This window comes from Bubalus bubalis, chromosome 3 (assembly GCF_019923935.1).
Source record: "Bubalus bubalis isolate 160015118507 breed Murrah chromosome 3, NDDB_SH_1, whole genome shotgun sequence".
Classification (NCBI taxonomy): Eukaryota; Metazoa; Chordata; class Mammalia; order Artiodactyla; family Bovidae; genus Bubalus; species Bubalus bubalis.
In genome coordinates, this window is record NC_059159.1 from 135585069 (window position 1) to 135606273 (window position 21205).

Consider the following 21205-nt stretch of genomic DNA (forward strand, 5'->3'; position numbering starts at 1 on the left):
TAGAAAAGGAAAGATAAAAACATCTGAATGCAGAGTTCCAAAGAATATCAAGAAGACATAAGAAAGCCTTCTTCAGCGGTCAATGCAAAGAAATAGAGGAAAAGAACAGAATGGGAAAGACTAGAGATCTCTTTAAGAAAATCAGAGATACCAAAGCAACATTTCATGCAAAGATGGGCTCGATAAAGGACAGAAATGGTATGGACCTAACAGAAGCAGAAGATATTAAGAAGAGATGGCAAGAATACACAGAAGAACTGTACAAAAAAGATCTTCATGACCCAGATAATCACGATGGTGTGATCACTAACCTAGAGCCAGACATCCTGGAATGTGAAGTCAAGTGGGTCTTAGAAAACATCACTATGAACAAAGCTAGTGGAGGTGATAGAATTCCAGCTGAGCTATTCCAAATCCTGAAAGATGATGCTGTGAAAGTGCTGCACTCAATATGCCAGCAAATTTGGAAAACTCAGCAGTGGCCACAGGACTGGAAAAGGTCAGTTTTCATTCCAATCCCAAAGAAAGGCAATGCCAAAGAATGCTCAGACTACCACACAATTGCACTCATCTCACACGCTAGTAAAGTAATGCTCAAAATTCTCCAAGCCAGGCTTCAGCAATACGTGAACCATGAACTTCCTGATGTTCAAGCTGGTTTTAGAAAAGGCAGAGGAACCAGAGATCAAATTGCCAACATCCTCTGGATCATGGAAAAAGCAAGAGAGTTCCAGAAAAACATCTATTTCTGCTTCATTGACTATGCCAAAGCCTTTGACTGTGTGGATCACAATAAACTGTGGAAAATTCTGGAAGAGATGGGAATACCAGACCACCTGATCTGCCTCTTGAGAAATCTGTATGCAGGTCAGGAAGCAACAGTTAGAACTGGACATGGAACAACAGACTGGTTCCAAATAGGAAAAGGAGTACGTCAAGGCTGTATATTATCACCCTGCTTATTTAACTTATATGCAGAGTACATCATGAGAAACGCTGGACTGGAAGAAACACAAGCTGGAATCAAGATAGCCGGGAGAAATCTCAATAACCTCAGATATGCAGATGACACCACCCTTATGGCAGAAAGTGAAGAGGAACTAAAAAGCCTCTTGATGAGGGTGAAAGTGGAGAGTGAAAAAGTTGGCTTAAAGCTCAACATTCAGAAAATGAAGATCATGGCATCCGGTCCCATCACTTCATGGGAAATAGATGGGGAAACAGTGTCAGACTTTATTTTTCTGGGCTCCAAAATAACTGCAGATGGTGACTGCAGCCATGAAATTAAAAGACACTTACTCCTTGGAAGGAAAGTTATGACCAACCTAGATAGCATATTGAAAAGCAGAGACATTACTTTGCCAACAAAGGTTCGTCTAGTCAAGGCTATGGTTTTTTCTGTGGTCATGTATGGATGTGAGAGTTGGACTGTGAAGAAGGCTGAGCGCCGAAGAGTTGATGCTTTTGAACTGTGGTGTTGGAGAAGAGTCTTGAGAGTCCCTTGGACTGCAAGGAGATCCAACCAGTCCATTCTGAAAGAGATCAGCCCTGGGATTTCTTTGGAAGGAATGATGCTAAAGCTGAAACTCCAGTACTTTGGCCACCTCATGCAAAGAGTTGACTCATTGGAAAAGACTCTGATGCTGGGAGGGATTGGGGGAAGAGGAGAAGGGGATGACAGAGGATGAGATGGCTGGATGGCATCACTGACTCGATGGAGGTGAGTCTGAGTGAACTCCAGGAGTTGGTGATGGACAGGGAGGCCTGGCGTGCTTCGATTCATGGGGTCGAAAAGAGTCGGACACAACTGAGTGACTGATGTGATCTGATCTGATATATATATATATATATATATCTCCTCATCTTGTATTTATCATATTGTCTCTTTATTAAAAATTATTTATTTTTTAACTTGACTTTTATGGGAGTGCAGTTGCTTTACAAAGTTGTGTTGGTTCTTCTGTGCAGCGAAGTGAATCAGTTATACATCCATATATACATCTCCATTCTTTTTTAGATTTCCTTCCCATTTAGATCACAGATCATGGAGTAGGGTTCCCTGTGCTATACAATCAGTTCTCATTAGCTATCTGTTTTATATACAATAGTTTATATATGTCCATTATATGGGAGATTGGAGCCCCAAATCTCCCAGTTAGTCCCACTCCCCTTTCCCCCCTTGGTAATGGTAAGTTTGTTCTCTGCATCTGTGACTCTGTTTCTGCTTTGCCAATGAGTTATTCTCTATGATTTTTCTAGGTTGCACATATAAGCCATACTATACAATGTTTGTTTTTCTCTTTCTGACTTGCCTCACTCTGTATGACACACTCTAGATCATCTGCATCTCTGCAAATGGTCTTTATTCTTTCTTATCTCATCCTTTAACCTGGCTGACAGTTCCTTAATGTGGCACCCTGGAAGGAAGAGACTTGCTGTTGTTCAGTTGCTCAGCTGTGTCTGATTGCAGCATGCCAGGCTCCTCTGTCCTCCACTATCAGTTGGGTATTATTTAGTAAAGACATTTAAAGAAATAGATGTTTATGTTTCCAATAAGCTAATGATGTCTCTCCTAGGACTTGAATCCATAGAGCAGCCTGGCTATCTACACAGGCATGAAATAAATGATAGACCCCGAGACCAGGCTTGGAGGCAGTGGGGACAGAAACAGCATGTAGCTTAGACAGTCTTAAGATGTGCTGTTTACTTAGGAATGTAACTGAAATGGCAGCTAACACAGACTGCCTCTTAATGTGTCAGGTTGCCTATGTGTCTAAGGCCTCTACATATATTAGCTCATTAATTCATTTAACCACCCTACTGTATAGATGAACTTCTGTTACATAGTTGAAGAAACTAAGGCCCACAGTGGACACTTCACAGCTGGTAGGTAGCAGAGCTGGGATTTGAAATTTAATTAAAAAGGCGGGCACCACAGTGGAAAAAGAGCCAAAGGATATAAAAAGAAATGAAGATAAATGGATGGTTGATACATTTATGAAGTAAGATTGCACGTTCCTAGGAATCAAATGTACTTAACCAAGCAAGATGTCATTTTGGTCTATCAGATTGAAAAAGAATCAGATGGAAGGATAATACTAGAATGAGTGGTATGAGAGGATGAGGGCGTCTGTGCTTTTGAACACTACTGGCAGATAGTTAAACTGACACATTTATCTGGAGAGCAATCCAGTTCAAAAGTGGGCAGAGGACCTGAGTAGACATTTTCCCAAGGATAACATACAGGTGGTCAACAGATACCTGAAAAGAGGCTCAACGTTACTAATCATCAGGGAAATGCGAATCAAAACCACAGCTTTCAGAATGGCGATTAGCAAAAGAGAAAGAAATAACGATGTTGGCAAGGATGTGGCAACGGGAGACGATTATGCACTGTTGGTGCTGCTGTAAATTGATGCAGCCGCTGTGGAGAACAGTGTGGCGTTTCCTGGAGAAATTAAGAATAGAACCACCATACGATCCAGCCATCCCACTTCTTGGTATATGTCTGAAGGAAATGAAATCACTGTCACAAAGAGATATCTGCACGCCCAGATTTATCTTAGCATTTTTCCCAATGGTCAATATATGGAAACAATCTAAATGTCTGCTGATAAATGAATAGATACACAGAATGTGATGTATAGAACACTTATAAATCAATTTATATGTGAATTGATTTGTGATGGACTACTATTCAGCAATAAAAAGGTTGTTGTTTAGTTGCTAAGTTGTGTCTGACTCCTTGCAAACCTGCAGACTGTTGCCTACCAGGCTCCTCTGTCCATCGGATTTCCCAGGCAAGAATACTGGAGTGGGTTACGTTCCTTTCTCCAGGGGGTCTTTCTGACCCAGGAATTGAATCTGAGTTTCCTGCATTGCAAGTGAATTCTTTACCCCTGAGTCACCAAGAAAGCCCTTCATGTAGGGTAGCAGGCAGTGCTTAAGACAGCAACTCTCCAATTACCAGCGAACTGGGGGCAAGGGTATTAACTCTGCTGCTGTTTTTGCAAGTAATTAAAAAGAGTGTTACTGAGTTGAATTCTAGGAGGAAATTTTTCTGTAAGCAATATTTACTCTCTGGAGAATTTCATGATCTGAGTCCTCAGGGAAGCTTCCAGCAGAAGGCCGGATGTGGCTGCAGGAGGGATAATCATTTTTAGGGCCTTGATGCTGGTGTCCACATTTTATTGGTGCCGGGTCTCTCCTTGACTTCCTCATCAGAGAGTCAGGAAGTCAAATTGTATCAGCTCACTCATGGGATTATGAAATTAGTTTAAGGGCTGCCTAATATAGCTGTACATAGGAGAGTGTTAAACTGACGATGCTTGCTCAGGGAACTGGGGATCACTGTAGTTAAGTAACCATATGTCCAGGGATGTGTGCGTGTGTGTGCTCAGTTGCTCAGTCATGTCCAACTCTCTGCGGCCTCATGGACTTTCCAGTATGCCCCGCCTCTAAATATTCTGCCTGAGTTTGAAAATCACATGTCCTAATGTGATGCAATGGGAGAATCTTGTCAACCTTGGGTAGAGAATGTATTTTTGTAGCAAAGTCATGGTCAACATTTTATTAAAAGCTTTACTATATGCAGTGGAGAATTTTAAAAGCAATGTTCTAATTTAGGGAAGCATTTGAATATTTTGCATTACAGCAAGTTTCTCTTACTTTTTGCGAAAAAGTGGGTTTTTTTTTAGAGGCAGAGAAAACACAGTTCTGGTATACAGCAACTGGGAGATCGTGAGCTGTGCTAGTCCTTGCCCTGCCTTGGTTTCCTCATCTGTAACGTGTCATGGCTCAGTCATGTCCGACTCTTTGCGACCCCATGGACTGTAGCCTACCAGGCTTCTCCGTCCATGGGATTTTCCAGGCAAGAGTACTGGAGTGGGTTGCCATTTCCTTCTCCAGGGGATCTTCCTGACCCAGGGATCGAACCCAGGTCTTCTGCATTGCAGGCAGACGCTTTACTGTCTAAGTCATAAAGGGAGCTTAATATTTGCTCTAAGAGCTGGCTGTAAGGAGCAGGTTGCGCTGTGTTAAGGGTTAAGTGTGTTAAGTACCTGTCACATAAGGATGTCTGAGGCCACATCATGACCCTCAAAGTTGTGGGCTTTTTGCCTGGCCCAGGGCTCTATCCTTGGCACCATTTGTAGGGAGTCAGTTCTCTGCTTTGCTTTGTTTCAGGTTTTCCTACTGCTCTGAATTTTCTTCTTCCTGGAATTGAGGGTGCATTGCTTCCCTGACCTTTTCATGATTGGACCATTTGGAAAAAGCAAACAGGGCAGCCCCTCAGAAAGCTCATTTGCCCAAAGGTATAAGTTTTGCCTTCCAGCTTGTACCTTTTTTAAAAATTACTTTTTATTGGAGTATAGTTGCTTTACAATGTTGTGTTAGTTTCTACTGTATCAACCACACATGTATATATGTCCCCTCCTTTTTGGACTTCCTTCCCATTTAGGTCACCACAGAGCATTAGGTAGAGTTTCCTGTGCTATACAGCAGGTTCAGGTTCTCTGTTTCCTTATCTATTTCATACATATCAGTAGTGCACGTGTGTCAATCCCAACCCCCTAATTCCTCTGACCCCTCCTCCTTTCCCCCTTGGTACAATGTATTTGTTCTCTAGTCTCAACAGAGGAATGGATAAAGAAGATGTGGTACATATTAAAATATACAATGGAATATTAATCAACTTGTAGCTTTATTAGCAATCGAACTGACAATCCAGTTTCCAGAGGCATCGGAAATGGCAACCCACTCCAGTGTTCTTGCCTGGAGAATCCCAGGGACAGAGGAGCCTAGTGGGCTGCTGTCTATGGGGTCGCACAGAGTCGGACACGACTGAAGCTACTTAGCAGCAGCAGCAGGATAGCATATTGGTTAAGAGACTCGTCTCTGGAGTCAGAGTTGTTGTTGTTTTGTTGCTCAGTAGTGTCTGACTCTTTTGTGATCCATGGGCTGTAACTCGCAGAGTTCAGTTCAGTCCCTCAGTTGTGTCCGACTCTTTGCAACCCCATGAATCGAAGCACGCCAGGCCTCCCTGTCCATCACCAACTCCTGGAGTTCACTCAGACTCAGGTCCATTGAGTCAGTGATGCCATCCAGCCATCTCATCCTCTGTCATCCCCTTCTCCTCCTGCTCCCAATCCCTCCCAGCATCAGAGTCTTTTCCAATGAGTCAACTCTTCGCATGATGTGGCCAAAGTACTGGAGTTTCAGCTTTAGCATCATTCCTTCCAAAGAAATCCCAGGGCTGATCTCCTTCAGAATGGACTGGTTGGATCTCCTTGCAGTCCAAGGGACTCTCAGGAGTCTTCTCCAACACCACAGTTCAAAAGCATCAATTCTTCGGTGCTCAGCCTTCTTCACAGTCCAACCCTCACATCCATACATGACCACTGGAAAAACCATAGCCTTGACTAGATGGACCCTTGTTGGTCAAGTAATGTCTCTGCTTTTCAATATGCTATCTAGGTTGGTCATAACTTTCCTTCCAAGGAGTAAGCGTCTTTTAATTTCATGGCTGCAGTCACCATCTGCAGTGATTTTGGAGCCCCCAAAATTAAAGTCTGACACTGTTTCCACTGTTTCCCCATCTATTTCCCATGAAGTGAGTACCTGGGTTCAAATTTTAGCTCTGCCAGTTATTGGTATGTAGATTGTGCAAATCCTTAAACCCTATTGCTGATGACCTTGATGCTGGGAAAGATTGAAGGCAGGAAGAGAAGGGGATGACAGAGGATGAGATGGTTGGACGGCATCACCAACTCAATGGACATGAGTTTGAGTAAACTCCAGGAGATAGGGAAGGACGGGGAAGCCTGGTGTGCTGCAGTTCATGGGATACGACTTAGTGACTGAACAACAACAACAAACCCTGTTGGGCCTCAGTTTCTCTTCTATAAGAGGGGGAAAATAATAGAACCTACTTTATAGGTTTATTGAGAGCATCAGATGAGTTACTATATGAAAAACATTTATAACAGTATCTGCCCCTAGTAAATAATAAACAAATGTTACCTAATGGCCAGTCCCCAGTCACAGTCAGCTGTTTAATCAGAATTTGCACAGGGAAGGCAGATGGTGGACCTTGGGCCCCTCAGAGACCCCATTCCTGCTCTTCTACCAGTCCCCCACACCATCGCCATTGTCCTTGAGCCCTAGCCTCTCCTGGCCACCCACCTGCCCTGCCTGTGAGTCCTAGGAATCCTGCTTTAATACCCATGTGTCACTTTTCTAGTTTTTAAATAGATTATTCTCTCTTCTGGAAAAGAAGGGAACAAACTGAAATTTGAGCGTCTGTCTTCTCAGTCATCAGTTATCACTACACAATGCTCCCAGGACGTGGATTCAAAGAGCGTTAGCACACCCATCTCCTCCCTTACCCGCCTACCCCAGCCCCACCAACCTGGCTGTCCTCATAAACTTCTGCTTGTTCTGGATTTCAACCTTCAGGAAATTGTTCTTGCAGATATGAGCCCCTGCTTGGCAATTATCCTTGGGTAACTGGCCCTCTGTTGATCTTTAGTAGGCTTCTTTAAAAACGAAATTCTTGGGACTTCCCTGGCTAGTCCAGTGGTTAAGACTCTATGCTTCCAAGGCAGGGAGCACAGGTTTGAATTCCTGGTCAGGGAACTAAGATCCCACAAGCCTGGAGGCGTGGTTAAAAAAACAACCAACCAACCAAACAAACAAAAAAACAAACAAAAAAAACCCCCTAAGTTCTTTACTGAGACACTTTGCTCCCCAAAGCTTTTTACTAGTTGATTCCCTCACTCCCTTGGGAAATCTTTATTGGCTGACTGCTATATGCCAAGTCTATGAAAAGTTAAGATACCCACTGACCCAGAAGAATGTGTTGTTCAGTGGTGTTAAACTCTGCTCCTGGGGGATCTAAGGATCCTACAGGGGCTTCTCAGGGGTCATCAGGGAGAGATTGTGTGTATGCAGTGGGGTTGTCTAAGTGGTTGGGGTTTTACCCCACTTTCCAGATGCCCCTTGTGGTAAGGACCACAAGGGCCATTGCAGGAGATGTAAGAGACGTGGGGTCAATCCCTGGGTCAAGAAGATACCCTGGAGGAGGGCTTGGCAACCCATTCCAGTATCCTTGCCTGAGAAATCCCATGGACAGAGGAGCTTGGTGGGCTACAGTCCAAAGGGTCTCAAAGAGTCGGACATACCTGAAGCAACTTAGGGCAGATGAACCATGTCATTCCAGAACTTCTCTGCTTTCCTTTATTCTTTCTGCACGTCAGCCTTCTGTGTAGGATTCTATTCACAGAGAGGACTGCGCTGTTTAAAAAAGGGTTTGAACACCATTGACCTAATTTTTTCCACTGAATTTATTCAGAATGGCTTTTTATAGTGTTTGACCCTTCTTCCGGCTTGTGTTTGGCCAGTAAGTTGACAGAGCAATCTGGCTGAGGCATTGGCACCAGATACACACAGGCATCAGACAAAGGGGACCTCAGCAGTTTTTCCCCAGCTGAAAAGCTCATCTTCCAAGTTCCAGGGAGACCTAGCAAGTCAAGGCTGGTACTAATTGTGGTCACAAGTGTATGACACAAAAAGGAGGGGGAGAAGGAGGTACCACGTATAAACTGACTTCGAAGTCACCCTCCAAATGGTTCCCAAAATATTTTAAACAGTGACAACACTGTTGAAATAAGTTTATGGCCCCTAAAAATGCTAGAAGCTCTAAAATAAGCTCTTGAAGTCTTTTTGTAGAACTCAAAATATCAAACTGGAACTTTCCAAAGGGCAGGAGACTAGACTTTGCTTTCTTAACTTTGTGGGGTGTTTGTTAAGGCAGAACATTACAGATCTAAGATAGTAGAGGGTGACAACCGCTCAATTCCTGATGTGTAAAAATGCATCTAATATAACCAATCAGAATATCCAGCTCATTCTGTTCTTATAAGCATTTTTAAAGGATCCATGTATTTGCGTATGGCTTCCCAGGTGGCGTAGTGGTAAAGACTCTGCCTGCCAATGCAGGAGGTGCAGGAGACTCAGGTTGGATTCTTGGGTCTGGAAGATCCCCCTAAGCAGGAAATAGCAACCCACTCCAGTATTCTTGCCTGAAAAATTCCATGGATAGAGGAGCCTTCGTGGGCTATAGTCCATGGGGTTCCATAGAGTTGGGCATGACTGAGCAACTGAGCACACAGATAGCTCGTATACAGTTGCATATAGGGTTCCTGGAAGATGCTTTAGAATGGAAATTTTATGGGGGTGCTTTCCCCCGCCCCCTGCTTTGTTTGTTAATGTATCACAAGATGATCCTGGCATACAACCAATGTTCAAAAGATATGTTTTGAGTGGTAAAGGTGACTGCTTCTGGGGAGTAGGACCAGGAGTTGGTAGAACTATTACTTTTCAGTTTATACCCCAAATGGAATTTACAATGGGGATGATGGGAAGCATGTCTGCTCCTCTCCTTGTATTTTTGCCTACAGAAGAGGAAGAAACATCTACCCTCATTCTACTGCTGTCCTTGGCCCTCATGACCACACGTCCCACACGACCACACTGAGGAGGAATGTATAGTCTAGCTCATTACTCTTGTGTTCTTAGTGAGTAGGATTCCACTCTTTCTTGTCCACTTCCCATGCCCTGTCTCATTATGACCTGGCCTCACTTCCGCAAGTAAGCGTGGTCATAATCATACTCTTCAATTTCAGCTTTCCTGTCAATGCCTCACTCACGAGGTTGGGTGGAAGTAGACATTGGAGTCTGTTCCTTAAACCTGGACATTCTAGATTCAAGCTAGTCTGTGCAGGAAAACTTGAGTGGGAACAGAGTTCTCTTGGGGATTAACAAAAGTTGGACTTTGGAGACTTCCCAGGTGGTCCAGTGGTTAAAACTTTGCCTTCCAATGTAAGGGGTGCAGGTTCTATCCCTGGTGGGGGAACTAAGATCCCAATGACTCCTGGCCAAAAATTCAAAGCTTAAAACAGAAGCAATATTGTAACAAATTCAGGAAATAAAGGATTTTATTTTGCTGTTGCAGAGTCAAAAAAAAAAAAAACAACAAAAAAAAAACAAATTCAATAAGAGACTTTAAAAATGGTCCATATAAAAAAATTTTAAAAAACAATGTACTTTTCTTCCCACTTTGGCTGTTATGTTTTTGTGTACAGTTTCTGGAGAGGAGACTGCCGGATGGTGTGTGGTGGCATTTAGGGATCTATCCTGTGCACATATTGTCTTTGAAAAGAGTGTATGGATCAGAAGATAATAATAGAGTGAGAAAGAATAATGTTCTTTTGGTCCACCTACACAGCAGAATAATTATTTTTCAGAAATACTATTGAAAGCAATTTATATTTATAAACAGAAGAGATCTAATAATTTGTTGGCAGAATGATTCAGTATTAAGGGGCTCTTTTGTTAAGAAAACTAATTCATAGAACCATTGAATACTTTGGTTAGGATAAAAAAGCAAAGAATTAGAATTGCCACTTAAAAACTCTGGTATCTGAAACAGACACTAACACTTTCAGTGCGGATGGGGGTGAGGAGTCAGTTGTTGTATTGTATCTAAAATGGGATTGTGATATTGTTGCATATATTTCAGAAGAGTTGCTCTACCAGAATTGAGTAAGGATGGACACTGCTACTCTGAGATGGTTCCTGCTTTATGTCTACGTGAAGTAGTATTAACAATGATAAGGTGTTAAGTCATTTCAGTCATGTCTGATTCTGTGCGACCCTAAGGACTGTAGCCCGCCAAGCTCCTCTGTCCATGGAAATCTCCAGGCAAGAATACTGGAGTGGGTATCCATTCCCTCCTCTAGGGGATCTTTCTAACCCAGGGATTGAATCTGTGTCTCTCACGTCTCCTGCACTGGCAGGCACGTTCTTTACCGCTAGTGCCCCCTGGGAAGCCCACAACAATGACAATAGCAATAATAACTCACATCCACTGACTGTTTACTGTGAAATAAGCACAGAAATTCTTTACATGTAATAAATCCCATGAAAAAGATGCTGTCTTTATCCCATTTTACACCTGAGGAAATGAACACTCAGGTAGACTTAGGTCACATGCTACTAAGGGGCAAAGTGGAGATCCTAGGTCTGCCAAACTTGGTCTCTATGGCCCCAGAGAGACAATTATGAAAATATTTCTCCCCAACATTATGTTCAATGACCTCATGTTGGGAACTTGATATTGGTCACTGTGGGAGAATTTACACCCCAAGAATTGGCAAGTGCTGTAAATTGTGTCTTTTCTTTGGTTTATTTTTTTATTCTGAAGTGTGGTTGCTAAACACTTATGACACATCATTGTATAGGATTCTAACCCAGGCAGTTTTATCCCAGAGCATTTTGGCAAAGATGAAAATTTTCATGCCAAATTATTGATAATACTATTACACATATCATTATTGTATGAGCCACTTTTATTTGGGCATCCTGTTAATTCCAGCCAAATGAGTCCAAATTGATTCCTAGCACTTTCTCATAGCATTGTTATGAGAATTTTTTGGGCTCCATAATCACTGGGGATGGTGACTGCAACTATGAAATTAAAATATGCTTGCTCCTTAGAAGAAAAGCTATGACAAACCTAGACAGCATTATTAGAAAGCAGACATCAGTTTGCCGACAAAGATCTGTATAGTCAAAGCTATGGTTTTCCTAGTAGTCAGGTACCAGTAGTAGATATGAGAACTACATCATAAAGAAGGCTGAGAGCTGAAGAATTGATGCTTTTGAACTATGGTCCTGGCAAAGACTCTTGAGAGTCCCAGGGTCAGCAAGGAGATCAAACCAGTCAATCCTAAAGGAAATCAGTCCTGAATATTGACTGGAAGGACTGATACTGAAACTGAAGCTCCAATACTTTGGCCACTTGATGCGAAGAGTGGACTTATTGGAACAGACCCTGATGCTGGGAAAGATTGAGGGCAAGAGGAGAAGGAGGCAACAGGGGATGAGATGGTTGGATAGCATCATCGACTCAATGCACATGAGTTTGAACAAACTCCCAGAGACAGCGAAGGACAGGGAAGCCTGGTGTGCTGCAGTCCATGGGGTCACGAAGAGTTGGACATGACTGAGCGATTGAGTGACAAATGAGGACTAAATGAGGTGAAGCATTTGAACTCATTGGAACAGTGCTTCCCATGGTAAATGTTAGCCATGGAAGAATGCCCAGCAGAAATATTGCACTGACATCATTGTGGTCATCAATTTAAAATTATTTCACTACCTTCATAGGAACAAATGAATGGCAAAATTGACCATATCTCCTTTTTATATCTTTTCCAGACTCTATGTCCTGGAACAAAAAAGTAAGTGAATTGAGAAGAAAGGCCATCAGAATAATCCAATGATTGAGATTACAAACCAGTTTCACCACTTCCATGCTCCATGAAAACAAAGCCTGAACAATTGCAAACTTTTGTGTCCTGTAGGACATCTTCTCACTCTGCCTCTGCCCTGCGCTCCACACCCTCTGTGGGATTCCAGGGAGTGAAGCCATCGTCATGACAGTTGAAGCTGGACTGTGACCTGCAGAGCATCCCCAAAATGTGACATCATTTGGCAAACCCCGAATCAGCATGTATAGGAGATATGGTACCATCATTTGACTTTGATGCTAAGGGCCTTGGGTAAAACTGATCTCTCATTACCAGGAAGACAGTGATCATCTCTGTGGGCAGCCAAAAGCAACAGCCATGACAAAAACAGCCAGATGGGTAAATAAAAGAACGACTGATAATTGCTGAGTGCTAACTAGATGTCAGGTGTTTTTCTAAGTATTTCTCCATGCATTGTTTTATTTTATTATCCTAGGGACCCTCTGTGTGATGTACAATGATTATCCCCATTTTTCAGAACAGGAAACTAAGATTTAGAGTTGTTGAGTGACTAGCTTGAGATTGTATAGGTGGCAAGTGGTTGAGGGTATTTGGAAACTGTCACCAGCCCATGAAAATTCTACCTAACATTTTAAGAGAAACTGAAGTTTTTGTTTTTTTAAATCATTGGATTTGTTGATTCATAAACCTTTCACCAAAGAACAGTTAAAACAAAGTGCGTGTAGTGTGCTCAGTCGTGTCCGACTCTTTGCGACCACATGGAGCCCACCAGGCTCCTCTGACCATGGGATTCTCCAGGCAAGAATACTGGAGTGGGTTGCCATTTCCTCCTCCAGGGGATCTTCCCAACCTGGGGATCAAACCCGAGTCTCCTTCTTGGCAGGTGGATTCTTTACCACTGAGCCACCTGGTGCCAAGCTGTCAATGCTTATTCCTCTGAAATACACCATTAGAAAAAAAGATAACCTCTCCCCTTACCTGGTCATTGTGATTGGCTGAAGGAGTAAGAATCTGTGTCTGAACCCCAGTAAAATGTTCATGATCTAGTGAGAGTTGACCGTTAACACTTGCCAATTGAAACTGGACATTGAAACATTTTTAGAGAAGTGCTCTTCATCTGAAATAATATTAAAGAAAAACCACTAAATAAAAAAGTTCTTATCCCCAGTGATGACATCATGTCACCAAGGTGTGCATGGAGGGAATGGAGCTAGAGGGTAGTCCTGGGGTTTCCTGGTTCTGTGCTCATGGTCAGACAAGAAGCCCCATCAAAGACCTCTCTTTGAACTGTGCTTCCCATGACAATCTCTGAGCACTAGCCCCGCATCCCTACAACCTATTGCCTTGGCTCTGGGTCACTTAACACATATGGTTCAAGAATGTTGGACACACTCAACATTTTTGTGTGTCTGGCTTCAGTATCACCTTCCTCTTCCTCTAAACCTGATGATGCAGTTATAATTCAACTTTTACCTGAATACTGACAACTCACATATCTTATATATAATCTATCTTACATAGTTGACCAAAGGCATCAACTCTCCTTCTTAAGAGTTATTACTGACTCCAACTGGGGTGAAATTCACCTGCTGTTTTCAATCTGCTGTCTTAACCAGAAACACTGTTAGATTATCTTGAAAGTTCTGTTTTGATTACAAAATTGAAGACTCCTAATATACAATAAACTTCAAGTTTGTTACCCACTATAAATAAAGGGAAAAAGTCATACTATCATGATTGTTTACTTTTCATAGCTGATCTGATTGCAAAATTTTATTTAGCGTGTTCCTGAACATTGTTTCCCTATGATGAATAAAACTTTGGGGCTAATTAAAAAAAAAAAAGGATAACACACTCCAATTCTCAACAGATATATTAACAATGACTTATGATTGAGGAAGTAGGGTACCACACATCTAAAGAAAGAGGTTTAAAATATTTTATTAGAGAATATACATTGATATTGAGCAACACAACTTAAATATTATGGCATCCATTTTAGAAGGACATTATAAATGCTTATAATTTGACATCACTTTATTCAACAAATAAATTCCTTTTGAACAGTGGGCTGCATGATTCATAAAGTCTATTTGTTCAATAATAATAATTTACTCATCTGCTTAGTAAATATACACATTTGTTTTCTTAAAAAAAATGATTGTTCACCACATCACATCATAAACAAATGGATCTGTAAAAACGGCATGTAGAAAATTCAGAAACACTTAAACAGCACATTCCATGGACACTGAGTCCATTTAAAAAGAGTAAAACACTTTAGAAGCCATTGTAGCCAGCCTGGGGGTCATATATAGCATCCATACAAAATGCTGCAGTGAATTCAAGTATAACAATTCATACACATGAGTGTGTTTACCTGACAACAGAGAGAATTCTCCCTCCTGTAGCACAGAGCAAAGATCGAACTCCCAGCATGATTCAGACGAACTTTGTTACAAGGAGGGAAAAGTTGGTAAGGTCAACTCAACCGACAAAATACTAAGATATGGAGAAGATGGTTGTACTTGAACAGTGTGTAGTGGAACTGTACTTTACAGGGATCTTATTTGTCGCAACAATAGTAAGGATTATAGGAAAACCACAGCAGCTAGAATCAGCCCATCAGCTCACATTTGCTTCCCTGGCAACGCAGAAATGCTGTTTTTATATTTTGAACAGATTGAATGAGGAGACAAGACATAAAGCTGCAGTAAGCCAGGAATGTCCTGGGGTTCATGTTTAAATGGCATCAGCTTTATTTCCTAAAATACAGTTTTATTTTCACAGACAGAATGAACCTCCAAATTTGTTTTCCTTAGTCCCAGAAAGCCAAGTCCCTCCTTATGGCTAGTTAATTGTAGAAAAATGCAGCTCCAAGACCTTCACTTTTTTGTCTCTCCCCCTGTCACCTCTGCTGCGTTTGGTGTGTAATAAAATCCCAAGCACTCTTCAATTATAATATGCCCTGATATAACATACGATACTGACCCCTCAGTGATGGACCCTCCGTGATGGATGTCCCACCCTTCTTTAAGGACAATGGGACGCCAGCTTCTGGGCATACTGCATTTTTTGGGGGGAGGGGGTAGAAAAAATTCTTTCTTTGAAACTTATTGCACAACATTTTCTTGCTGCAAACAATTCTTCAATTTTTAAACACATCAAAAACTTTTCAATAGTATCAACGAAGATTTGCTTGTTAAGACCTCCAAAGCATTTGGTTATTCTAATGGATTAGCTCCTTCATGTTGGTGCAAATGTTTATTTGCACGATGAGACATAGAGTTTTTTTCTCTGTTTAGCCATCGCTTTGTAACGCTGCGCTAAGCCCTGAGACCAAGATAATCAGAAGACTGAGAAACTAAGGCTTTCTAGCCAGGCCAAACACAGGAGGTCTGATAAGAAAACCCCTGGACTCATTATTTACTGGCTCTTCCTTGGTTCTTCCTTGGCTGAAAAGAAAAGTGAGAAGAAAAGCCTGCAGAGGATGAGAGGATGAGAGGTGGTGAGGATGTGCAGAGCCAAGTGGCCACCATGATAAGTAAGGCTGACATCCATGTGCCCTGGTCCATTGGAGGAGCAGGCAGCCCGGCCCATGCATGAGGTTCACAGCCCCTGGGCCTTTGCGTCCCTTCCTGGCTTGGAACAAGTCCTTCTGTTCCCAGTTCCACTTCATCCTCCAGGATCCCACTTAGACGTCACTATTTTTGAGAAGCTTAACTCTGAGGCTGAACTGGGGGCCTTCAACCAAACTCCCACAGTACCACGTGAATGCGCATGTACTAGTCCTTACCATGTTCTGCTCTCATTGACTTGCCTGGGCTCTCTACAGACCACAGGTGCCTCAGTGAATGTGGCAGAATGGATAGATGAGGGGCAGAGCCATGTGTGCAATGGGCAGCGTCCCTTGGTGGAAGGTGACTTTATTTTACAGCCTGGCTTCTTCTACCTCTGTGGATATGCTCTCAATGGAAGGACACAAAAGGAACTTCAGTGTTTACTTTTTCAGAACACAACAGGGAGAGTTGTCTTAAGCTGCCCCTCAAAACATTGAGCTATTTTTTTTGTTTTTGCTGCTCTGGGTCTTCTTTGTAGCATGTGGGGGCTCCTCTCTTGGTGAGGTGCATGGCCTCAGGTGCCCAGTGGCTTGCGGGATCTTAGTTCCCCAACCAGGGATTGAACCTGCATACCCTGCATTGAAAGGTGGATTCTTAACCACTGGACTACCAGGGAAGTCTCTGAGCTATTTTACCTCATACTTGTTTTCCTCTTTCTCTTTACATTATCATTTCCTAAGTCACTGATGTCCCAGCCTTAACAACAGTAATATGCTAGATTTGTGCCTTAGTCAGATAAATGTTAAAGAAGGAAGTCCACATGGGAGGGAAGGCTTACAGGCTCCTGAGGTGGATTCAAAAGACAGTGAGTACCAGGAAAGGGGGTTGGGCTGGAGACCATCCCCCTTGCACCCCTGGCCTTCAATAGGTCATGAGGATCACACTCATGAACAAGAAGCTGGCTTCATTTAATGGGTGTGTGTATGTGCTCAGTTGCTAAGTCATGTTTGACTCTTTGTTACCCCATGGACTGTAGCCCACCATGCTCCTCTCTCCACGGGATTTCCCAGGCAAGAGTACTGGAGTGGGTTGCCATTTCTTTCTCCAAGGAATCTTCATGACCCAGGGGATCCAACGCGAATTTCCTGTGTCTCCTACATTGGCAGGTGGATTCTTTACCACTGAGCTCCATAATGGGTGTGAAAAAAAAAGTGAAAGTGCTAGTCTCTTAGTTGTTCCCAATACTTTGCGACCCCATGGACTATTAGCACGCCAGGCTCCTCTGTCCATGGAATTTCCCAAGCAAGAATACTGGACTGGGCTGCCATTCCCTTCTCCAGGGATCTTCCTGACACAGGGATTGAAACCAGGTCTCTCACTTTGCAGGCAGATTCTTTACTGTCTGAGCCATGTCCCCTCAAAAAACAAGGCAGATTGACCTTTACTAAATTATATTAATAGTCTTAACGTACTAGACATTCTGCGTCAACATGATCAAAATTTTATCCTTCTGTAGAGTGAGGATTCTTACTCCTAACAAAGGTATTCATCTGTACAAGTTTGGGCTTTCGCAAATGGTTCTTTGTGAATGGATGTCCACACTTATTTCCCTTTGGGCAGCCCTGCTGCTCCCTATGAGGTGGTGCTCTCAGTTTTCCATCTCCCAGCACTGAAAGGATGGAGAACTCTCCTTTTTGATTTGGGCCAACACCAATCCAGTCACCCTTGCCATAACTCAACAGCTGCTTCAAAAACTCAGAATACCAAAATAGACATAGACTGTGTTTGTACAAAGCAGAGTTGGGCCAAGAACCTCATCCCCAAAAGTGACTTTTCCCCCTCCCTTTAAAACAAGTTTGAGATTCTGAGTCACCAGAGACCGTTTGGCAGGAAGATGGTGGCAGGTCCTCTGCCAAGCACAGCCTTTTGATCTGACTGACTGCTCTGGGCAAACTGAGTTGTGGTGAGCTGAGCTAGCATGTGGACTTCCCTGTCGCGCCTCTTGCCCTAGGGGTCCCAGAGATCTTTAAAAGGGGTCCACGGAAATGGTGAGGCTCTCAGGAGCAGCACTTGAAATTAGAGCTAAGACTATGACGTGGTGATCCCATGCCGTGGGTTTTAATTCTGGCTGAAATCTAAACAGCTCATGGGTCATGACCGGAATTTGCTATTGCATCTTGTAAACACTGCTGATGGTTCCCCAGGCCAAGTGGTGTCCAGCCCTTTTTCCTGAGATGATTTTTGCTTCAATCGCTCTGGTCAAAATTACTTCTCTTCCTCGTAATGTTGATTGTACACACACACACATCTTAAAGTGTCTGCATCCCTTATAGTGTCTTTCATAGGACAATGATGCTAACAAAATACTTCCTATTTGCCAAGTAAGTCATCAATGTGAGAAAGATTACAAACACCAGCCCTGATATTCTTTTTCTGGGCTGTCTATAATGTGAAAGTCGGCTGGAAAGCCTTAGAGTAGCCCAGTGAGTCTGACTTTTTAAAAATTAAAACAAAATGTTCTGGGGGTTTATTTCCAATCCAAGGAAAATAACATCATGACGGGTTGGGGGCGGGGTGTGGAGAAATAACTGAAACTTGGAATTTGGTGCCGAGCACTCTAAATTTACAAATGACAGCTCCCAGGCGATGGTAAAGCACCCATCTTGTGAATTCCTTTCTAGGGAAAGAATCACTTGTGTCTTGAACTGGTGATGACCAACGTCTAGAAAGTATCAACTGAATTAGGATGAAGAGCAAAGGAAACAGGAAGACTTAGTCTGTCTTTTCCTGAACGTAGAGTTTTCAGTGCTTTAAGATACTCTATGTGCACGCGCGCATGCTCAGTTGTATCCAACTCTTTTTTATGACCCCATGGACTGTAGCCTGCCAGGATCTACCATCCACGGAATTTCTCAGGCAAGAATACTGGACTGAATTGTCATTTCCTCCTCCAGTTAAGATACTCTAAAGGTGATCTAATTTATAATAATGTAATTTATTTATATAGCATTTAGGAGAGGAAATGAAGACAAGGAAAGAGGGCTAGCATTTATCAGGGGCTATTGTGATTTCAAATGTTTTATCCTCATGTGAGATAATTTCACCTCCATCATTTCATTTGCTTACCCATTTCACAGGTGAGGAAGATGAGGCCAAGAGAGGTTGCATGACTTGTCCAAGAACCTCATTAGGTATAAAGTTGAGGCTTGAAATGAAGCCCAGGTTTTGTGGCTCCCAGGTCCCTGCTTACTTAATCCACAGGTTCCCCTCCTATGATGGACTCTGACGTTACCCATGTCAGGCCATGGGTTCAGCAAACTGGGTGCCTACACAGGTGAGCTCCAGAAAAAGGTACAGAGGATGCTCAGCTTTTTCCAATCTTTCTCTTTTCCCTAAATTCCCTTATAACTACTATTTTTATTCTTCTCATACCCATACCACTCTATTGGTTCTCTGTGAAAATGCTTCTTTGGTAATGCGACTGTAAATTTTGTACTTTACCATATCAAAAATGGGCAGTGGGCTTAGCTCACTGCATCTCTCACATAGGAGATGCTCCAAAAATGTAATTTTTATTCTTTAAAGCTTTATCTCTACATACTCCATCACAGTGCCTTGTAGGCAGCAAGCTCATTTCATTGTCTGCAACATTGGGTTAAGTAGGTGTGGTAACACTGGAAAATGGATTGCTTATGGCTTTATACCCCAGAGACAAAAATAGCTATTTTCCTCCTTCTACATCTGATGAAGAAAGCATGTGTTTTGACTCAGGCTTTATAAGCTGAAGCAAAATTTTTGTTGCAGAGTGGCAGCTCTTGTGTGCTGAAGTTTAGGGATCAAGGTTGCATGTGATTGGAACAAGAAAGCAGAGGGTCAGAGGAGTAGCTGGAAGTAGAGACAAAAGCAAGAAGGGGACTCCACTTTTTTATTCAATGACTCCCTGATAGGTATTTAACTACATTAAGAAAGTGTGTAGAAAATTAGCAATAATTTGTTAATTAAATATTTTCAATTTTTGTTTGTTTTGCTCAAGAATATTTCATACTTTTTTTTTAAGATTTATTTTTGGCTGCACTGGGTCTCGCTGTGCTTGGGCTTCTCTAGTTGGGGTGAGTGGGGACTAGTCTGTAGTTGCGGTACTCGGGCTTCTCATTGCGGTGACTTCTCTTGTTGCAGAGCACAGGCACTTGAGCTTAGCAGTGTTGACTCTCTGGCTCTAGAGCGCAGACTCATTAGTCGTGCTGCATGGGCTTAGTTGCTCTGCTGCATGTGGGATCTTCCTGGACCAGGGATTGAACCCATGGCCTCTGCATTGGCTGGCAGATTCTTAGCCACTGGACCACCAGTGAAGCCCTCAACAGCTTACTCTTTGATAGCCTTCCTACTTGTCAGATTGAATTTGAATATCTTTATTTTTTATTAAATCTGCTCATTCATCTCCTCAAGTATCAATGCTTCCCATGTCCCAGCTCTTTTCAACAATCGTCACCTCTGCTATGACAGAGGGTCTGGATGGGGAGGGTGCTGGGACTAAGATGCATTCATACTGATGCTCAGCTTTTGATTAATGTACCAAGGACCCTCCCACTCTTGAGACTTCAATTAGCCTAGCTGCAGAGCTGAAATCTTTTCATTAGGAAGATAATGCTGGGTTTAGCAAAAGGCATGAGGACCAGAGTGAGGAAGAAAGAGTTTTTTCTTTTTATTGGATAAATCAATAAGCCACTGTCACACTAAATCAAACCTATTTTTGGATGGTTTTGGTTTAAATATATTTTAATGCTTTTGTAGGGCCTGCCTTTTCATGTGTTTTTATCTCTCCTATAATTTCTAGATTGGACTGAAGCTGGCAAACCACATTACTCTGGACAAAACGGTGTTCCCTTGTTGTGATAGATAGCACGGAACCAGAAACACTTCCAATATGAGGGTCTCTGGGGAGGAGGCAAGGGACCAGGAAACTGAAGTGGGATGGTTCTTCACCCAGAAAGCATGACAGCAGATGCTAAGCTGATTCTTCAAAATGAGAACGGAGGCTTGTGCTTCTCAGCAAAATCCAGGCAGAAGAGGAGGCATCACTCTTTGGCTGTCAGAAAAGCACCAGGCAGGTAATAAATTTGTCTACAATGAAGGACTTAGGTGGATTGATGAAACAGAAGTGGGATCAGATTTTCTCAAGAGAATCAAGGGGACCAGACCAAGGTCCTCTAAGGCCACCAGAACAGGCTTGGGGTTCCCAAGAGGCAGAAGCAGCAGCAGCTGAGATTGGACACTATATAGTCATTGAGGGTTTGGGCAGTGAGGGTGGGAGGT